Source organism: Mustela putorius, unplaced genomic scaffold (assembly GCF_011764305.1).
Source record: "Mustela putorius furo isolate JIRA1106 unplaced genomic scaffold, ASM1176430v1.1 tig00003909_pilon_pilon_pilon, whole genome shotgun sequence".
Taxonomy (NCBI): Eukaryota; Metazoa; Chordata; class Mammalia; order Carnivora; family Mustelidae; genus Mustela; species Mustela putorius.
The window spans coordinates 19314021-19335797 of NW_025422057.1; the positions used below are offsets into that span (position 1 = coordinate 19314021).

General features: G+C 53.9%; 2 long non-coding RNA genes across 4 annotated transcripts; one reads left to right on the plus strand and one right to left on the minus strand.

Annotated features, from left to right (window-relative positions):
- Window positions 1–1049: 1049 nt before the first annotated feature.
- Window positions 1050–18139, plus strand: LOC101670560. 3 transcript variants are annotated; one of them, XR_001181410.2, is made up of 6 exons: window positions 1050–1353; window positions 1599–2351; window positions 2438–2539; window positions 3122–3205; window positions 13513–13602; window positions 15660–18139. It is a non-coding gene; the product is annotated as an uncharacterized LOC101670560 (long non-coding RNA). The 3 variants fall into 3 exon arrangements; XR_001181409.2 differs by having other exon boundaries at window positions 1050–2351; XR_200312.3 differs by lacking the exon at window positions 3122–3205 and having other exon boundaries at window positions 1050–2351.
- Window positions 17613–20259, minus strand: LOC123388695. Its single transcript, XR_006603191.1, has 2 exons — window positions 19825–20259; window positions 17613–17848 (listed from the first exon to the last, which is right to left on the minus strand). It is a non-coding gene; the product is annotated as an uncharacterized LOC123388695 (long non-coding RNA).
- Between the last annotated feature and the right edge of the window lie 1518 nt (window positions 20260–21777).

Below are 21777 nucleotides of genomic sequence, written 5' to 3' on the forward strand. Positions count from 1 at the left end.
GAGGTAGGAACCGCTTTCAGCACCCAAGTGGAGGGACCAGAACTTCCCCGGAGCTGCTGTGAACCATGGGTCAGGCACCCAGGCCTGGTGCCAGAAGCAGAGACTCATAATGCCAGGGGGTACTTCCGAGGTGCCAGGCACTGGCAAGAATGTCTTGTTTCTCACAATTGCATGAAGAGGCTTAGCCCCATTTTACAGATGAGGAAACTGAGGCAGAGAGGGTTTACACCCTCCAAGTCCTGCAGCAGTGCCAGGAGTCAAACCGCAAGCCAGAATGGTGCCCAGGGACCTGCCTCTGCGCAGTAATTCAGGTGACCCACAAGGAAATCCTTCACTGCTTTGGACAGGGTTCCAGGTGCTGGGATACTAGGCTGAGGCACTAATACTTCTGACCAGTGGTGGCCTTCTCATAAGCATTTCCTTTCTGCTGACTTTTCATCCATGCGGTGGCTGTGGTTGAACCATGTCGGAGGGGGGTCTCTGACCCCTGGAACAGGCAACACAGGCAAGAACCAGCTCCTCCCTTTGCTTCCCTTCCCCGACCAGTAAAGGGGGGCAGGCTGGACTTGACAATGTCTAGATGCCCTTCCTGTTCTGACGTCCTTTGACCGATTGCCAGCCTGGGTGACGTGGGAGAGGTCAGGGGTCGGAGTGGGTCCGCCGGCTAGGGAGACGCGCTGGCTTCATGGGTCCACTGGTGTCCAGATCCCACAGTCTTAGCTTCCAAGCAGTCGCATCTCCGACGGCGAGGTTGTGGGAGAGACCGCACGGGCACAAGATGGGGTGTATGGTGCACAGAAACGTTAAAAACAACAATGAAGCCCACAGAAAGCGACACACAGGAATTCTTCACAATGCCAGCGATCCAACGCTGCCCTCGGAGGAGGGGGCTGCTCTTGCCCCAGCACTGCCCCTCAGCCACACTCGGTTACCTGAGTGACTTGCCAGAGGAAGGAGATGTGGGTACCCTGCTGGGGGCGGCCCCCTGGGATGAGGTCCCCATTCAGTCGCACCAGCTGTGACAAAGAGCCACAAGGGAACGTGGTCTGGGTGACTGCGGAGCTCATTTACCTCGGGCTAAATATAGGTGCTTTCTCTGCAGCCGGTCGGTGACTCAGCGAGCCCCGGGAAAGCTCCTGGGCAGAGAAGACATGAGGCCCGGAGGCCTTGCTTTCCCGAGTGCCAGAGCTACAGGAAGGCTGATGCATGGGAGCAGAAAATGAGAGTATGTTTTGCAAGTCCTCCTGGGCTAGCTGAGTTCCTCGCTCCCCTCCCCAGACTCTCCGTTCAAAAGCCGTGAGATTGCTGTTCCAGGCCGAGTCTTGTGCCAGCTTTCTCCCAAGGGCTTAAAGGGTGAGGAGAGCGTGAGGGGTGTGTGTCGGTGGGTGGGTGTTCATCCCCCCCCCCTGGCTGGGGCAGGGGGAGAGAAACAGGCCAGGCAGTGTCTATACCGTGGTCTGCCTTGGCCTCGGACTCCCACCCTGGCCCCCGCCCACCTGCCAAGAAGCGCAGGGAGGGGGCTCTGCTGATGCCCGGACCATTCTCTACGATGCTCTGTGCCCACGGAAACGGTGAGTGCTCCCTTCTTCCCGTCTCAGACTCTTCAGGAAGCAAGCGCAATCCTGGCCTTCTACATTCATCTCCAGAGGCTCTGCAGAAGCTGAGGAGTGAGGCAGTCCTTTGGAGAATGACGGGCAGCTGTCTGAGCAGACTGGTGGAATGGGAAGAGGCGGGACCAGGCACCAGGAGAGGTTTCTGCCAGGCGTTTGCTGTGTGACCTTGAGCAAGTCCATTTTCCTCTCTGGTCTCCAGTTTCTCCTCTGTTTATCCACCTATGTAATCTCTTCAACAAATAGGTAGTAAATGCATACAGGATCTGTGCGTTCCATGCTAGACACGGGAAAATAACCATGATGAAGGATTTCAAAAGTCCAGGGAGTCTCCACTACTCTCCCTATTGAACACTGGCACGGTTTCTCCATCCCCTAACTCTGCAATGACCTTGTAACTTGCTTTGGCTAACAGGATGCTACAAAAGTGACCAGTGACTGTCAATCTCGCCCTCTCAGAGCCCAGCTGCCACTTTGGGGAGGCCTAAGCTAGCCCGCTGGTCACATGGGAAGGAAATGGGGTGCCCACACCAAAAGCCTCAGGCAGCCGTCAGTCACGTGCGTGAGGCAGGTGGAGCCCCCAGCCCCCAGCAGACTGACTGCCAACCACCGGCAGCAGAGACAAGCCATCGCAGCCCGGCCTTGCCCAACTCGTCAACCCAGAGAACTGCGAGGCATTGAAGCATTCTAGTTTGAAGCCACTGTTCCAGAGTGTGTGTTATGGAGCAAAAGATAATCAAGGTAATTAACATTTTGACCTACGGACCACTGTCTACGAGCCAGGAGCTGCATTAAATGTTTTACTGTTTGTGATCTTTATTTCTCAGGTCAACCAGGTGAAGCACACATGGTTACCTTCATTTACCCTTCACAGAGGAAAGCACTGAGGCACGAGAAAGAGAAGGAACTTGACCAAGATGGCAGAACAGGTGAGCGGTGGAGCTGGGGTTGGAGCCCAGGCAGGTCAGGCTTCAGATCCTGCGCTATTAGCCCCAACACTACGCAGAACCAAACAGCTGTGGTTCTTGCCCTCATGGGGTTGACAGTCTACGGGGAGATGGGCAGGAAACACACGGAAAGGAATATACAAGCACAAAGAGTGGGAAGGAGTGTGAAGAAAGTGGGTGCTATGTTTATTCCCAGGGAAGCCCTCTCTGGAGCACTTAGGATGGAAGGGGGGAGACTCTGCAAGAAATGCATGTTCCTGGGCCACATGGACCAGTTGGGAGCCTGACACCATCTTTCCTTTTTTTTCCCTTTTTTTTAATGTGCCCCCTGAGTGATTTTTCTCATCAGAGAAATTTGAGAAACCCAGCTCAGTGGAATCACCTGAGAAGATTAAAAAATAGAGCTGCCCAGCCCCCATCCTGTTATTGTGACTCAGCTGGTCTAGAGTGAGCCCAGAAATCAGTAGCTTTGAAAGCTCCTGAGGTGATTCTAATGTGTCGCATGGGATGAGAACTGATTCTGGAAGATTCTACAAGGTCCCAGACTGTTTGTATATCTCTTAGGAGCCACCAGGATTACCTGCTGCATATTAAACTGTTCTTTTGGTGATTTAATACTGTGGAGGGACGGCCTGAACTGAGCTTGAGGTAAATCTTTGTTCTGAGACTCACCCTCTTGAACAAACCACTCCTCACGGAGCCCCCTGACAGAAAACTTTCCCAGGGCCTCTGTAGGGACTCTCCGTAGCTTCCAAGTTCCCTTTAACTTCAATTTGTTTTTAAAGTAGCGCATTCCTTTGACTGCTGGGAGAGGTTGTTTACTTCCCACAAACAAATGCCCTTCTGGAGGCTGGCAAGACAGACCCTTGGTTTTTTGATTGTTCGTTTTTTTAACAATGTATTTATTTATTTGAGAGAGAGAGAAAGAGAGGGAGCAGGAGGGGTGGAGGGAGAGAGAACCCTCAAGCAGACTCCTGGCCGAGCGTGGAGCCCCACGTGGGGCTCCATCCCAGGACCCTGAGATCATGACCTGAGCCGAAATCAAGAGTTTGACTCTTAACCAGCTGAGCCACCGATGTGCCCCAGCAGCCTCTTGGTTTTCTCTCTTTTTCTGACATCCCTGCTCAGGGACCTCTGGGGCATAGATTCCCCACTGTGAGGAGAATGATGGCATCTGCGGTGTGGCCACGAGAGGAGACGTGTTGGTACACGGACAGTTTCTTGTCTGGTTTCTTACTCTTCTTCCAAATGAGGCAGGAAGACCACGGGGGTTGCTCCTGCTTGGTTCAGACAGAAGAGTGTGAAAGAATCCACCCTTGGCTTGGGGCCTGCCAGGCTCACGCCCGGAGAAGGCCTGCTGGAGGTTGGCGGGCAGAGAGGGACCGGCAGAGGCCCAGCCCGGGGCCGCCCCGGGGAGCGTGCCGCGTGGCTGGGCCGAGAGGAGGTGGTGTGCTGACAGCGCAGGTGTGAGCTGTGCCACCCAGGAGCCTCGTTTCCTCGTTCTGCAGTGGGGGTAGTGCTCGCGGCTGTGAGGGTGGAATGAGAACTCAGAGTTCACAGCAGGGCCTGGGCTCAGGAGACACAAGGGGTTTTCATTCCTCTTCTTTGGGACAGACCCAGAAATGAACTTGACACTCTTGAGGAAGACAGAGCTTGTTGGGGGAGACCCCAGGAGAGGTCCTTTAGGGGCTGGGACAGACCCTGGTGACTGTGGCCCATCCCGGAGGCCACACATCTCCCAGGAGACTCGAGGAGCTGGGAGGTCCACGCTGCCCGCCCAGCCTCACACTCAGAGGGCTCTCTGGGCAGCTCTGTCGGGGCACGGCCTGCACTTACATGGGGCAGATGGTGGCCCAGAGGAGGGACTGGCAGAGAGAAGGGGTAAGGCCTGACCTGTGAGGAAGGAATGATGAGAACGAGGCTGTGACTCATTCCCAGGCTCCTGCTCTCAGAAAGAAAGGATCTGCTTGGGGGCGTGCCTGGGAGGGAGCCAGGCCAGAGGGCACAGTGAACAGGGCACACCAAGGCCTCTTCACTCAGGGAGAAAGCGTCCTGGGAAGGGGCCAGTTTAAAAACACAACTGCACTGGTGTCTCTGCCTTCTTCTGAAGCATCCTTCCAGCTGGAGGCAGTGGTAGGAGGCCCCACCAGCCAGGTCAGGCACGATGCCTTCCCTGAGCCCTGGGTGGGGGGTGAGGGGCGTAGGGGTCCTGCTTGGGCACCGGCCCCCAGGAGGCAGGCAGAGCCAGCGTTTGCCATCACGTCTGGTTCTCTTGACCCCGTACTGTCTTCCCCACCCATCCCCTCCTCACCGAGCCGGCCGGGGGCTGCTACCAGGACAACTTCTTCTATACGGCGCAGAGAGTTTTAAATAGTGCGGAGGTAGGGGTGCCTGGGTTGAGCAGCAGACTCGGTGTCTGCTCAGGTCATGATCTTGGGGTCCTGGGGTCAGGCTCCACATCAGCCCCCACGCTCAGCAGGGAGTCCGCTTGAGGATTCTCTCTCCCTCTCCCTCTGCCCCTCCCCCCTCTGGGGCGCTTGTGCGTGAGCATTGCTGTCCAAAGTCCATCCGTCCGTCCGTCAATCCTTCAGTGGTACTTACGGGCCAGGAGCAGTAGCTCTGGGTGTCAATTTGTATGTGTTCATTTGCACGGGGGCAGGTAGGGCTCTGAGGAGGAAGTGTGGTGAGTTGTAAGGGGGGGGCAGGGAGAGGAGCAAGGGGCCCAAGTCTGACCTTCTGTATCCTTAAAATTTTTATTGGAAGTAATACAAAACCCAATGTTTTGCTTAATGCAAACCCAGAACATACTGGCCTTGGAAAGGAAGTGCAAGGGAGTGGGGTTGGCTTCTGACAAGGCTTTATCGGGAGCTCGAAACAGTTCCTCAAGACCTGGCGCTCCCTGTCGTCTCTGGGCTCAGCTCTTCTCCAGGGAACAGCCCCAGCAGGGGCAGGTTCCACACCTTGGGGGCAAGACGGCTGCAGAAGCTCCAAGCCTCACACCCTCTCCCCAGGGCAAAGAACCAGTCTGCTTCTCTGAGAGCCCGAAATTCTGGAACTAAGTTTCATTGGCTTTGTTAGGCCTGACTTTGGTCATGTGCCCATCCCTTAACCAGTAACAGCCAGGGGGATGGTGTCTACTAAGGGGGGCGGGGCATGGATCTGTGCGGGACAGGGAGCATAGGGAGCTTGGTCGTAGTGGGGCAGAGGCTGGTTCGCTGGAATCATGACCTGAGTAGAGCCCGTTACTGTAAGTGAGTGAATGGGGTCAGGCTGACAAGGAATACTGATCCTTTACTCTCTGCAGAAGGCTTCAAGGAACAGCTGAGAGGTTTCTCTGGAGTCTGGGCTGCAAACTGAGAGAGGGGCCTTCTGTCCATTTCGGCTCAGAGCACAGAACCGCACTGTGCTGGGGAGAACTGAGGGCCTGCCACCTAGGCCAGCTCCAGGGGTCATAGCCTTCCAGAGAAGGAGGGACCTCAGAGAGTACCCCAGGCTGTGAGAGAGATGAGGTCCCTTCCCCAGCTGCCCGGTACCTAGCAGACAACAAGGAGGTCAGCAGAAGAGACACCCAAGGGACTTACAGAGATGATGCGGGGTGGGGTGGTAAGGTCCACCGAGGTCCCCAGTGGGAGAAAAGGGCAGCACCCCTGACCCTTCAATCTGGGGGTGAGAAGATTTGGATGCTGGTCACTTCCAGACTGTTTGTTAGCTATATGGCCTTGGGCACGTCTGTCTCTCTTTCTTGGCCTCAGTTTACTCCTCCATAAAATGGGAGTGTTATCAATCACCTCAAGAGTTGACGTGAGCCAGAGCAGATGAAATCAGGAAAGGCTGAAGTGTGCCTGAAAACCCTCTTTATCCTGATTGCTGGAGGCCCGAGGGGGACCCGAACATTTGTGCCTGGAGGCATTTGCATCAGGAGGAAAAACCGGGAAGAACAAGTCCCACATGTGCCCAGTGGAAGCTGGTGGCCGCGGAGACCCTGGGGGCCAGGCTGCCAGCCAGGGATGTGGGTGGCTCTCTGGGCCGCTCCCTTTCCCTGCCACTGAGTCAGAGGAAGGGACTCAGGCTGGGCATCAGCCCTGCAGGTTCGACCAGTTGCTGGCCGGAGAAGGGAGGGCTGGAGAGAGAAGGAAAAAACACAAACAACCTCCTCCCGTGGGCCTCCCCACAGATGCCAGTCCTCCTCTTCAGCCCTGGGGGAGTGTTCGTGGGCCCCAACCCACACTTCCTCCTGGCCTCTCCCCAGAGCCCAACAGCAGGGCCCCCTGGGTGGGGAATTGCCTGTTTCCCAGAATGCAGCTGGTCACGGGGACCCAGGTCTCTTCCCACCTCTGTGGGGAGCTCAGACCATCCACTCTCCAAGGCCTGGATTCCCCCTCTGTACTCTTCCCAAGCTGCTGTCCGTACCAGTCACTCCCACCGCCAGAGTCTGGCCTGCCAGATTCAGCCCCTTGGAGAAGCGATGGGTAGAAAGATCTCTCTGCCTTGGTTGGCCTTTCAGTCCACCTATGAATCAGCTGGTATTGGAGAGAAACATAATTGCCCCAGGCTGGGCAGCTTACTGTTCTTTGCTGCAGAAAGACCATCTGTTTGGCCAGTCCTGGACGCCCCCAGGTGTCTCAGACTCCGTCCACAGGGAATAGTCATTTTGGTGGGAAAGGCATGGGGGGTGGAGTCAGTTAGACTGGATTGTAGCACCTGTGCTGGTCAGTTATGTGATTTGGGACAAGCTAATTTACTTCTCTGAGCCTCAATTTCCTTATCTGAAAACCGTATGGCAATGCCCTGTGGGTTGCTGTGAGGACAGGAGATAAGAAGTGCAAAGCTCCTAGAAGGGGTCAACAGATCAACCTTCCTGCCCTTGCACACCTTATCACATGTTACTTTTATGTTTCATTCCCTTCTCGAGCCAAAACGGTCAGCGTGTTTGTTCTGCAATCATGTGTCGAGAGTCTACTTTGCACCGGGCGCAATTACCTTTATCTCCACAGCCCTGAGAAGTCGGTGCCAGGAGCTCATTTGATACAAGAGGCCACTGTGGCTTGGAGAGAGGAAGAGTTGGAAGGCTACTGGGTGACAGAGCCAGGAGTTGATGCGGGGCCTCCAAGAACTTATGGAAACCCCATTCCATGGGCTTCCATGGACCGTTGCTCTGCCTGGAACGGACTTCTACCTCGGTCTTGTTCTTTCCATCGCCGCCAGGACATCTTCTGATCAGGGAGGACACTTGTAGTTGCAAGTGATAAGAATTCCATCCCAAACAGGCTTAATTAAAAAAGGGGGGGAGGGGGAAGGGCAAAGGGGGAGACAGAGGCAGAGAAGCAGACTCCTGCTCACCCTGGAGCCCTCGAATCTGGGCTCAAGCTCATGACCCTGAGATCATGACCTGAACTGAAATCAAGAGTTGGACACTTAACCCACTGAGCCAACCAGTAAAAAACCACCAATAATATTCTTTTTAGTCTAGAATCTTAACATGAGACACGCATCAGGTGATTAGTTATCCTCTGTCTTGTCTTTCTCTCATGACAGTGACTTTTTTTTTTTAAATTAATTTTTCTTTTTCTTAGAGAGGGAGAGAGTATGAGCCGGGGGAAAGGCAAAGGGAGAGGAAGAGAGAGAATCTTAAGCAGGCTCCACATTCAGGGCAGAGCTCAGTGCCGTGCTTGATCTCACAACCTTGAGATCATGACTGAGCCCAAATCAAGAGGTGGATGCTTAATGAATGAACCCCCCAGGTGCCCAATAGTGACATTTTATTAATTTTTTTATTTTTTAAAAGATCTTATTGATTTATTTGAGAGAGAGAGAGAGAGAACTAGCAAGCAGAACTAGGATTAGGGGAGAAGTAGGGATGGGGCAGAGGTAGAGGGAGAAGCAGGCTTCCTTCTGAGCAGGGAGCCCGATATGGAGGCTCCATTCCAGGACCCTGGAATCATGACCTGAGGCAAAGGCTGATGCTTAACTGACTGAGCCACCCAGGAGCCCCTCAACAGTGACATTTTAAGGCATCATTGCCAATTGTTTGAGAGACTGTCCTTTACTTTGGATCTGACTATCTGAGTTAGAATCAGATCGAGCATTTCTGGAGGAGAGAATGGAGCATGGGTGATGTTCTCACCGCATCACACCAGGAGGCTTACAATATCCCTGGGGTCCATTACTGGCAATGCTAAGTTTGCATGGTTGGTGGGATCCACCAGATTTCTCCATTTTAAGTATCTTTTCCTTAGAATTCTCGGGGAACTCTAGGCTGGGAACTAGCAAACTAAGGTCCAGGTGTCTAATGTCCATTTTATGGATGAAGAAATGAAACATAAATTCATGAAGTAGCCAGATACTCAGTGGCAGGACTGAGGCTGGCCAGAACCCAGGTCCTCCTGAGCGCCGCACCCCCCGCCCCAGCTCAGTGCCCACCCCAGGCCCTGCCTCTGACCCTATCTGCACAGATGCTAAGAAGGGTTCATCCTTGAGCCTTCCTTGGGTGAGGGTCTGTGTGTGGCATGTTCTCAGCCCAAGAGTCAGTTTCTGATGGGGGTAGGACTGAAACACCAAAGTTAGGCTGGGTGAGGAGCCACAGCCATGCTCCATAGACTCCAGGCCCCAAACACGGACATGAAGCAACTTCTAGAAGCCATCTAGCTCAACCCCAATCTCCGGAAGAGAAGGCGGAGGCCCCAGAGTCATGAAATGACCTGTCCACTTCTCTTTAACCCTGTAGTAAGCACCCTAATCTGGCCACCAAGGCCTCTGAGGGGCTTGGAGCAACAGTGGCCTCACTGGTCCCCAGGCCCCACCCACCCACTCACCCCCGCTCATGAACTCAAAATGCTTTGCAGTGGGTGGGGGTGCTTCGACCCTCTGCCTAGGAATTTCTCGTGGAAGGGCCGTGGGTGCGGAACAGTCACAGCCCGCTTCCCAGAGCCCGAAATGATGTTTGTTGAGGAACCCGGAGGTGACTGTCATCTGGCCCTGGCTGATATTAGCCAAATTCTGGAGACCAGAGCCCAAACCAGAGTCCCTGGTACTGATGGCACTAGCAGGGGAAGAGTCCAGCGAGTCCGGCTTGTCCTTCCCCGGAGGCTGCTAGGCACACTTCCTTCCGGGAGGCCTGGGGCCACGTTTTTGTTCTTTGACTTTATTTCCTGTCCCCCCTTTGGCCCATTCTTTCTCCGAAGGGAAAGAACTGCATCAGTTGTTGGCCTGTGTCCTCACAGTTGTAAGAACTTACCCGTCAGGTCATTCCTGACATCTCGCACAGATGACCTTGTTTCGAGTCTAAGTGTTCCCAAACCATTTCGAACCTATAATCCCAATAGTCTCCAGGATTGGACTGTTGCAAAAGATTCATACAATCATTCCACCAAGTATTTGGGGACCACCCGTTAAGTGCCAGGCTCCAAGGACACAATGGTGAGCAAGATGATGAAGGACTCTCATCAGGAAAACCACGTTGCCAATGCAGCTTATATAGGGGACTGTAGCCGGGGGGCGAGGAGTGGGTGGGGCCTGGGGACCAGTGAGGCCACTGTTGCTCCAAGCCCCTCGGAGGCCTTGTGGCCAGATTAGGGTGCTGGCTACAGGGTTAATGAGAAGTGAACAGATCTAAGTAGACAATGTCAAGGGGCTTATTGGCAGACTGAGGCAGACACCACATACTACTTAAGAGCGCCCGGTCTGGGACTGGACTCACCCACTATCTAGCAAGGTACGCAGTCTGTCCAGGCCTCAGTTTCCTTGTCTGTAAAATGGTGATGATAACTTTACATCCCAGGATAATAGGTTTAGGAGACTGAGCAGGTGAAGCCTAGCTTCATGGAAACCGGTGCTGCTCCTGAGTAGGAATTAGAGGAGGGACAGGGGACTGGAGGTGGGGGGTGTTCTATCCCACTGGGGATTCTGGGTTCTAAGGACCCTGTGTGATGCAGCTAACTGGAGATGCTCAGCAGGAGATTGGATGTTGGGTCCCAGGCTCCAGAGGAAAATCTGTGCTGGATTTTCCATTTCACTTAGACTTTTTCTGATTCCTTCTTTTAAATGTAGGCTGTATGGGTCCCAGCCTCCCTGCATGGCTTACAGGCCAGTGATGGAGCTGGGGCTAGAACTCAGTCTCCTTTATCAGAAATCCTTCTGCTTCATCAGGCTGTGCCCTCTACTGCAAGAGTCAACAGCTTCTATATACCAACTCTTCCTACTATCGTGGGCTACGCGGAGCGTGTACCTGGATTTCTCCTTTGGACTTTGTGACTCCCTGAGATAGCTGTAATTATGGAGGAAAAAGCAGAGAGGGGCTTCAGGAAGTTAAGCGTGTTGCCCAGGATCCTGGTGTAAAAGGCCAAGGGTCTGCCCAGCTTCCATGCCCACACTTGGAAGCTTATATTCTAGGGCAGCACTGTCCAGTAGAACTTTCCGTGACGACGACGGAATGTGGTATTTGCACTGCTCAATAGGGAGCCGCAAACGACGTGTGAGATAAGGAACCGAATTTTTAATTTTATGCTATTTAAAATAATTTAATAGTCACCTGTGGGTAGTGGCGGCTGCGTTGCACAGCACTATCCTAGTCCTTCCTGAAGGTCAAGAAAGACCTAGAACTTCTCCTTCTTCCTTGTTGCCGTCGAATGGTTCATAGTTAGGGACAGGATCCGTCTTGTGCAAAGGGTCTGCCTCAGGCTACTTAGCTCCTCAAAATAGTAAGGCATTCTAGCCCTCGAGGGTTAAAGAGATATTTCCTGCTGCCCACGGTGTTCAGAGGCACCAGATGGGAAAGTTGGATGGTGTGGGAGGTGCGAAGGCCCCTGGTGGCTTCTGCGATGGGGAAGGGAAATGCCCTTTTGAGGCATCCTGGAATGCCAGCCTCTGGGCTGGCATCCCAAGCAACAGGCTGTTGCCTGGGAGACAAGGAGCCCTGAAGACATCCCCCGGGGTGGCCAGTCTGCAGCAGGGACCACCCCTGGGGGATAGTCACTGGAAGCAAAGGGATGGCTGAGGAGAGGACCAGAGTGGGCTGGATGGGGCAGCAGGGGCAGCAGGTGGGGGGCGCTGGGACGGTGCCAGGCTCGGTGCAGATGGCATGGCTGAGGGGGGAGGAGGGAATGGCAGTGGCAGACGGCAGGCTGTTGGAGGGGGCGCTGCACAGAGAGTGGGGACCCAACAGGCTTGCTCAGAAGCGGTGCCCGTGATCCCTTGTCTATTTAGAAGTAAAGACCCTTCGTGTAAACTAATTGCCTGTGCCCTACCACCGTCAGCAACAGCCTCATAAACCTGAGGGATTAGAGACCAAGAAGAGGCTTGTTACCGTGGGAGCAGCACCTGCTGTGGCTGCAGCAGTGCCACAGTTCCCCTCCTTCCCCCAGCAGGATGGTTTTCTAATTACATCCAGCCAGGAGCACCAAGTGTGTTTCCCACTGCATTTCATTTCCGGGCATGTTGAATGCAGAATTAATTTTTAATCGCCCTGGAGGTGTTGAGTTTAATTACTTAGACTGAAAATGAGAAGGAGAATAAGATTTGGAGGGTAACCTTTTGGGGGTGCTTGTTGGGAATGGGGAGCACATGTATTTTCAGAAGGCTGTGGAGGAGCATGTCTTGACTGTCCAACAGGCCCGCAGTACTCCCACCTCCACAATAGACAGGGTCAGCAAGTGAGGTTTTTGGGAAGTAGACCATAGAGATATTAGGGGCAACTAGAAAAGTGACCCATGCATCAGGCTGTGGCAGGGGGTATGGGGCGTGGAGGGTAGTGTCCACTAATGGCTTCACAGGCCTGGGGGGTGGCCTGGTGTTGAATGACAGCAGCAAAGTGACTCCAGCTCTGGGTCACAGGGAACTATGTGGCGGGGAGTCACAAAGACTGGACGGTGCCAAAGAGAGTCCTGGAGGGCAGGGACCAGGTCTGCAGTGTTTTCTGGGTTCCCTTCCCAGTGTTTCTGTAGCTTTGAGTACTGTGGTTTCCACTCCTGGTCTTCGATTCTTGCTCCCGATCTAGCCCCCCTGGCACCTGCCTACGGACAGTGGGGCAGATAGTCCGCCGGGCGGGAAGCTGCAGGAGGGCACGTGCTCTGGCTCAGAGCCGTGGTTGCTGAGGTTCACTGTGCCAGGCCTGCGGCCCAGCCTTGCGTATCCATCCATCCCCACTTTATCCTCCCAACATCCCATGGCGGGGGGTGCTGTACCTGATGTGCTTCAGGTCGGCTGAGGACGTTCTGTGTGCCCAACGCTGGAGACACAGCATTGACTTCACAAATACCCTTGCCTTCCTGCGGCTTTCATTCTACTGCAAGTGTCCAAGTAACAGCTCAGACTGGCCGGCACAGCGGGAAACACAGGTAGGCTTATATAACTAAGACAACAAAGGGTAGGTCTTAGGCATAAGGGGAGCCAGGAGCTCAGGTGAAGTCACTGAGAATCTTTTTTCTCTTAGGGTCTCTCACTTCTGCCTTTTTTTTTTTTTTCCCTTCCTTTGCTTTTTTTTTTCCCTCTCAGACAGGCTCTTCATGTGTGGTGACAACATGGCCACAAGCAACTCTAGGCTTGCACCCCAACAAGCAAAAAGAGAGCCTTTCTTTCTTAATGGGTCCAGCAAAAACCCTCAGCCAAATTCTCATTGGCTGGATTTAGTCACATGTACGTATCCCTGAACTCATCACTGAGGCCTGGAGAACAAGATGCTGTAATTGGCAAGGCCTGGGGCATATGCTCACTCCTGCAGCTGGCAAGTGAGATAATTCCCAGGAGAACCAAAGGAATGGGGACTCGTGGTTTCCCCAGAGGAAGTCATGGTGCAGCAGAAAAACAGAATAGCTCTCCTAGCCCCCACAGGAGGGGAAACTGAGGTTACGAGATAGTAAATGACTTGCTCTAGACTGGTATATATGTCATCCAGAATTTGAACTCAAGTCTCTTTGACTCCAACACCTGAGCTCTAACCCCCAACCCTCCATTCTCTCCAGGGCCTCCTGGGGGTAGAGGCAGCGGGTGACAGCAGAGAGAGGGGCTCTGGAGTCGGTCGGACCTGGGTTAAAACCTGGCTCTGTCATTACGTAAGTAAACTCTCTGGGTCTCCGTTTCCACCTTTGTGAAATGGGTTTAATGACACGTACCTCACAGGGTTTTGGGGAAGATTACATGAGTCAAAGGACGTAAAATCCCCCAGAAGAGAGCCTTGCTCATGCTCAGCGGGAACTGAATGACTTTTAAAAAGCAAATCATATGGTAGGAGCTAAAGAAAATGTTTAATGGCTAAAAGGATGACATCTCTGAGCTTCCACTTTCTTTCAGGCTTCCTCAGCTGTAGATACGTCCCGATCTCCTGGGTACTAGGGCGGGCAGAAGGGAAAAGCAGGAGAAAAAGGAACTCAGGGAGAGTGGGAGGGCTTCTCTTCCTACCATGAGAATAAGACCCAATTTCCGGTCTGTCATTGTCAAGGGAAACGGAAATCCTACTCCAGGGCCGGAGGGAAGCCCCCACCCGATCTCCACAGATGGGGGGGGGGGGATGTGCATTCCCATGGGGGGGTGGGAGGTGGGAGCTCCTCCTTCCTCCCTGTACTCTGCTCCTCTGATCTCTCACCCGGGTCCTCCCAAGAGAAGAGGCTACTGGAAAGCCTCGGGAGTGTGTAGACTTGGGTTTCTGTGTGGTGAGCCTTCTTGATGACATCCTAGTCCTGATGCCTGGTCACGTGCCTAGTCCTGATGCCTAGTCCTGATGCCTCCCCCCAGCCTTACCTTCACAGCGAGCCCAGGTCTCTGAGCAGAGCATGGCGGCCACGAGGGTAGGCTCTCAAGTTTGGATGGCTTGGGTTCAAATGCTACTGTGCTCCCGGTGCTCCCCACAGTACGGCCTGTGGGGATCGCCACCAGTCGCTCCTCTAGTACACCCTCCTCCCATCATCCCCAGGTGGGTGTTGGTAAACACACATATACCACACACACAGGCGCACGCGCACATACACACACACAGCACACCACATGCCAAACACACACCCTTCCTTGGAGGGACAGCATGTCCCACCCCAGGTGATGGATTATGACTGGTCTAAGCCAAGGACTGGCAAACTACAAACTGAGAGCCAAATCGGACTGCCACCTGGTTTTGTATGGCCCATGAGCTAAAATGGCTTTCGAAAAAAAAAAAAAAATCAAAGAAGAATATTTTGTGACACATGAAACTGACGTGATATTTGAACATCAGTGTCCCTAAAGTTTTGCTGGAGCACAGCCCTACCTGTTTGCTCCCGGGTTTCGCACTGCCAAGGAGAGTGAAGTAGTTGCAGCAGAGACCACGTGGCCCCCAAAGTCGAAAATAGTTCCCCTCTAGCCCTTTGCAGTAAATGGTGCTGATCCCTGGGTTAAGCCACTCATGGTAATCCCGCTCCCTTTTCCCAGCCTTTCTTGGGGCTAGCGGTGGCCACGTGTTCCCATTTTTTCCAGAGAACAAAGCAGAAATCTGTTGGGGAGATTTGTATAAAAGCGTTGCTTTTCTGAGGGAAGGGAGTAGAAATGGCTGGGACCTCCCCCTCTTGGTACTTTCTGCCTGATGCGGGGGTGGACTGTCTGGAGCCCACACAGCTCTTCTCTTTCAGAACTCATTTCCTGCCAAGCGACAGGAAATAGAAGGTCACAAGTCCAGCCGGGGGCAGGGGGGGTGGTGGTGCTGGCTGGGGTCCAAGCAGGGGGGAGGTCCACCCTGGCCATCTGCCCAGGAGCCTGGGCTTCTTCTCACCTAGGCCAGGCTTGGGCCCAGAGGGGTGGCCAGTCACCTGGGCCGGGCTGAAGAGGGGTCAGCCCTTCCCAGGAGCTGGTCCGTGGCCCCAGCATCGCCGCGTGGAGCTGGATGATGGACTGAGGCTCCTCACTGTTGAGCCCTGGGTCTGTCCCCCTCTCCTTCTACCTCCCCCACAGTAGCTGAAAAAAAAAAAAGAAATTAAAAAAAAATGTTGGGTGGGTGAGCGGATGGTTGAGGGAGGGCGGGAAGAAGGAAGAAAGAATATAGTTAGGCAGAGGCCTCCACACGCATGAGCTGACAGCCACCCTGTGCGGTTCTGCCCATTTAGGAGAGGAGGAAACTGAGGCTCTCTAAAACTATTGACTTTCCCAGTATCACAGGAGTTGGGTGAAGCAGGGATCCCAGCACCGGAGCTGGCCCGAATCTCTGAGCATGATCCTCTCCCGCCTCGTCCTCTTAGACATCAGCTTGGGCCGTGCCAGGACCTCGCTCCAGGGACACAGGCGCAGAACCCGCTGTCACCTCAAGAAAGCACAAAAGGAACTTCTGTGATGTGGGTCTGGGCAGCTGCGGGGCACGGTCTCTCATCCACACGCCCCGGTTCTGCTCTTGGGATCACCAAGAACAAGTCACTTCCTAGCGGGTGCTCAGGACATATTTGCAGAATGAATGAGCTCCTTCTATCAGTGCAAATTCCTCAGCAAGGAGTCATAGGCTGCAAAATCCTGGTAAAGCAGGTAAAATGGACATCGTGTCTCCTAGCTTTGCCATGGATTGGAATGTGTGTTCCTGGAGAAGAATAAGCTTTTTGCCTCCCCCTACAAGCGAATGATAATCACGGCCATGATGGGTTGGGAACATTTAAGCTATAGGCTTGCTAGTGCGCCACTCGCTATGCCATGCATGCGAGGTCACTTGTCTTCCTTTAAACTTCCCAGTGGCCCGATGAGGTAGACGTTATTCCCATCCCTCTTTGTGGCTGAGGAATCTGGAGCTCAGAGAAGTTCATCATCTTGACCAAGGCCACACAGCTCGTAGGTGGCAGGGTGTGATTTGACACCCAGGTCTTCACCTCCATGAAGAAGAGAGGAGCTGGCAGGGGATATGGGGATAGGATGGACCTAGAGGACTGGCTTAGGGCTGGGGCGGGGGGACAAAGCCCCCCGTAATCTGTAGGGAAGATGGCTGAGTCAGAGCCCTGAAAGGGAGGAGGGAGCTGTTCACACAAGCACAAGTGGGGGAGCGTTGCCTACAAGACTTGTTGTGCCTATTGGCCTTTCCCTGTTGGGGGTGGGCCCAGCCCTAGTGTGATCACCAGCCGGCAGAACTGTTTGTGTGCGTTGGGGGTGGGAGCTGTGGCTCAGGAGGGGCTGGGCTGGGCAGGGCTGGCCTGACTGACTCTCCCCCAGATCAGGTCCTCCTGGAGGTGGTGGTGACTCATTTACCCAGTCTGCGGGGCCTCTATCAGGGTGCCTCTATCAGGGTGCGACGTATATTAAATAAGCCACAAAATGCCATTAGGCAAGAGAGAGATGGGAAGGGCGGGTGGCTCAAAGGGCAGCCCTCGGTCTCCTGCCAGACCTGAGTCTCATCCTGGGCCTGCCATGCTGGCCTCTAGGAGCTTCTGCGTGAGGCCCACCCAAGCCCAGGGCAGGGAACCCATGGCAGGAATCCTTTCCCTGCCTGCAAGCCATAAAAGGCATGTTGGACAGCATGACGGCTGGACGTTCTGGGAAATTCTAGGACCTCCAACCCTGGGCTGGCCCAGAGGTATGGCTACTACTTTACTCTCTGCTGTGGGCCTTGGTGCCCAGAGGTCACCCCTCTGCGGGCATCTGAGAGGTGTGCGTGGGTGAATCAGCCCACAGAACCACTAACTGACACCACTCGAGGTCCAACAGGGTCCAACGGCAGACGTGGGATGGGCGCTCACTCAGTTGGGGTCTGCTGCCCAATTGAGAGATGGATCGGTCCAGAACTCAGAGGTCAGGGGAGAGACCGGAGAAGGCAGATCCTGGACCTGGAGGTACTGACAGCTTCACGCACATGTAATAACACAATTAACAGAATAGTTAAATTGTTAAATTATGAGACTTTCCCTGGGTGCTCTGAGAGTTTATAATGGGAGCCAGGACCCATCCAGGAGGAGGGGGATTCGGGCTGGTCTGGAGGTGGCTTTGAGAGGAGCCTGGGGAGAAATGCAGTGATTCTATGATCCTCTAGAGTGGGGACGTCCTTAAATATTGGGTCTGATGCCAACAAATTTGTAACAGTGCTTGGCTAGGAGTTTACCCAGTGTCAGGAACCCACTAAACAGACGACTTCTTACTTAATCCTCATACAGACCCTATGGAGGAGGTGTCCGTATTGTTCTCATTTTTCTAGTTGGAAACAGGCTGTCACAGGATCCGTAGAATGCTTAAAGCCACCCGGATATAGGACGCGCCTGGGTGGCTCCACTGGTTCAGTGTCCCACTGTTGATTTCGACTTTGGGTCCTGATCTCCAGGTTGTGAGATGGAGTCCCATGGTGGCTGCTTGAGACTCATTCTCCTCCTCTCCCTCCAAAAAAAAAAAAAAAAAAAAAAAAAGTCACCAAGTGGAGGAGAGAAAGCACTGGACGGACGTTATCTAATATGGTAGCCACTAGCTATGGGTGGCGAGTGAGCCCTCGAAGAGTGGCTAACCCGAGCAGACTGAGACTCTAAGTGGAAAATAACACACTAGATTTCAAAGACTTCGTACAAAACAAAGAATATAAAACATTTCATTAACAGCTCTTTTAGGGCTTATTGCCAATTGAAATGATATTTTGGGTATATTGTAGGAAATAAAATATACGATTAAAATTAATTTCCTTGATTCTTTTCTTTTTTAAATGTGGCTACTAGAAAATTGAAATTATGTAGGTGGTTTGCATAATTTGTCCACAGGACTATTGCCTGCCAAGGACTGTCAGCCTCAGCTCCAGCGCCTCTAGAGACAGGGTATTTGTGTCTGAGCTCAGCCCTCCCAAGGTGCCCCAGACCCGGGGCTTAAACAACAGATATGTGCAGTCACGGTTCTGGGACCAAGAAGTTTGAAGTCAATGTGTCAGCCGGACTGGTTCTTTCTGGGGCCGTGAGGGACTCTGCCCCCGGCCTCCTCCCTGGCTGCTGGAGGCTGGCTGGCGATTCTTCAAGTTCTTTGGCTTCGTCTGCATCCCCTCATCTCTGTTCTCCTCACGTGGCTGACCTCGTGTGTGTGTGTGTGTGTGTGTGTGTGTGTGTACACGCACGCGCCCAAATGTCCCCTCTGTTTAAGGACACGGGTCATATTGGATGAGGGGCCCACACCCTAGTCGAGTACAACCTCATCTGAATTTAACTAATTACCACATCTGCAAAGACCCTTCCTGCAACTGAGGTCATCCAAGGTACCGAGGGCTAGGATTTCAATACATGAATTTGGGGGGCACACAATTCAAGGCATAACAGATGGGGTTCTCGCTCCCTCTTCAGTAGCTCATTCCGTATTCGAGCTCCCTAATGATCATCATCTGGGGCCAGCCCGTAGACCCTCTGAGCAGTCCTCTTTCAAATCACTTGCAAATGCTCAGCTCCCAGCCCCCACCGGGAGGGGGCATCAGGTGCCAGGGACACCCACATTTCATTCCCTGGAGCCCAGGTGTGACTGACCCCGCCCTGGGTGAGACCGTATCTATTACGTAATGACAGCAACTGGAGAGCAGAAAGGAGAAAACTGATAAAGGAGAGGTTAAAAATAACCAAGGTGGGGGGAGGTGGTGCTGCCCAAATGACCTTTGTCCCTCGTAACTTTGATTTACAAACAGCAGCGCCAGGAGGTAACCCCAGTCAGCTGTAAAAAACTGAGCACACCTCAGAGGACACAACCCTTTGCCTGGGGGACCGGGGAATTTCCAGTCCCAGGAAAATGGGACCGTAGCAGGGTGGGCCGGGTTCTGGGGAGTCCTTTAGAGAGACAGGTAGCTGGGACCTGGCCCAACTCCTCGGCACAGGTGTGACCTAGGAGAAGGGCAGAATTTCCTGGAGCCTCTGTTTCGTCATCTGCAAAACAGGAAGAAGGTGGAAGGCTTGTCCTGTGCGCCTCGGCGGGTTATGGTGAGGGACGATGCGAGAGGCACAGCCCGGCCCAGGGTGCGGGGAGGCCTGAGGTGGGCACCAAGTGCCATCAGCGCATTGGGGCCCTCGCTTGTTGCCAAGTTGTCGGCTCGGGGCAGGTGTTAAGGGGGCATTAGGGCCCTCCCCACTCAAAGCGGCCTCCGCCACTCCAGTGGAACAGCAGCCGGGGAACTTGCCAGAAAAGCACACTCTCACGCCCCGTCTCCGACATTCTGAGGCAGAACCTGCATTTTGACAAGATCCCCAAGAGATCTGTGTGTCCATTGAATTTTAAAAAGTCCTGCGTTCATGGACATTGTTTGCGTGTCCCCTGGGTCTGTTCTCCCTCCTTTTGGTAAAAGTGATCTTATTTTCTTTGGAGAAGCACGCCTCACTCCCTCCCTTCCTCGGTTGTACCTGCTTCCGTGGGGCTTAGTTGCTTTCCAGATACTTGAGAGGTATGACAGCTGGTTCTGGCCGATCAGAATGAATTCCTGGGATTTTGCCGGTTCTCTTGGGAAAGAGAACTCTCCTTAAGCAGACTTTATTCCCCCGTAGGACGGAAGGCTGGAGCTGGGTGTTGCCATCTCCGTCACCACTGTGGAGAATCGAAGAACAAAGGCCCCACAGAGAGGAGAGGGATGTGTGTGTGTGTGTGTGTGTGTGTGTGTGTGTGTAACAAAGAGGAAGATTCTTGATCATATTCTTTGCATTTTTAGCTTTGTCCAAAGCCAGATCAACGCCTCTTGGTTTTCCGGTCCATATAGGCCAACCCATTCCCTTTTACCTAAGCCAGTGTGTGATGGGTTGCTGACACTTAGAAGGAGCTCTCCTTTTCATGGTGCTGCTGAACTGAGGAGAAGTCAAGGTTTGCATCCTTGTGGAGCTCACCCACCGACTACTCCCCGGGAAGACAAGAAAGGGCCATTATGATGGTGAATGGGTAATGGCCTGACATAGTGAGGCTCTTTGGGGGAGAGGGGTCAGAGAGGACTCCCTGGAGGAGATGGCCCCTGAGCCGAGTGTGAAGGACTAATGGAGTCAGCCAGGTGGGCAATGCAGGCGAGAGGATTCCAGGCAGAGGGAAGCATGGGACTCAAAGCCGGGTGGCAGGACACAACATGAGGGGCCCAGGGTCCTACAGAGATTCTCAGGTAGCACAGGGCGTAGGGAGAGGCCAGATGGAGAAGAAAGTGGAAGGTGCCACCCACTTGGTGGGTGGCAATGACATGAAGCTGGGCTCTGTTGCCAGCAACCCCTCACCCCTACCCCGTGTGTTCCCAAAGGAACTGATGGTGAAGGGGACGGGGAGGGGCATTTGGGGGGAGAGGGTGTCTTATTAACAAATAAAGTAGGTGTCCATGGTGGCCATTCCTGAGGGACAAATCTCACCCATGCTCAGCTCCCTGTCCTTGGGAGCCTTGGGGACAACCCTGGCCTGGGGGGTTCAGGGGGTTAGCGTCCTGGCCAGAAGATCCGAGCAGGAATCTCAGTTGTGTGATCATGAAGTTATGTGACCTGGAGGCGCCCCTTCACGTTCCCGGTCCTCATCTATAAGCCACAGAGATTCAAAATGCCTACGCCCAAAGGGCTGCAGTGAGAATTGAAATTACGATAGAAAAGCTTCTTAAATCTGCCCAACAAGCGGTTCTGCAGCCTGCCGCTGGGGAGGAGACCCTTACAGGCGGAGGCCCTGGGGTAGGGGAGGGGCAGGGAGGCGTCTCTGTGCTGCAGGCAGGACCCCTAGGCTTCCGTGCCTTCCTCCCCGCCACACAATCTGCTCTCCACCAGAGGGGCGGGGGTCAGGAGGCCCAGGGCTTAGCCTCCTTTGGCTCTAGCTGGCCAGTGCCAACGAGGCTGCCCTCAGGCCTGGGCTGGTTCTCCCAGCCTGGGCTCTGGGCAGGAACGCAGCATCCCTGAGACTCTGGGGAAAGACAAGGGCTAGGGCTGCCCACCCAGAGGTTCAACGATTCCTGTGTGGGCCAGGGAGGGACTGAACATGCACATGCGCTTTATTTATTCTCTACCCCGTAGTATCCCCATTTTAAAGATGAAAAATGGTTCAAAGAGATACAGACACCTGTCCAAGGTCCCACGGCTACCCGGTGGCGGGACAAGTTCTGGAGCTTGGGGAGGGGGAGCGGGGTCTTCCTGAAAGCCAGCTCCGTCCTGTAAACCGCAGGGTCGCCATGGAATGCCTGACATTTTCAGCAAAGGGCGTTGGAGGGAGGATTTATTATTTTCTGGCTCCTTCCTGCCTCTCCTGCCCAGCCATCTCACCCTCCTCAGGCTGGAAGAACAGGACGGAGGCAACCCAGGGGGGTGATAACCTCTGCAGGAGGGAGGGGCTGTCTGACCAAGCAGGTGACA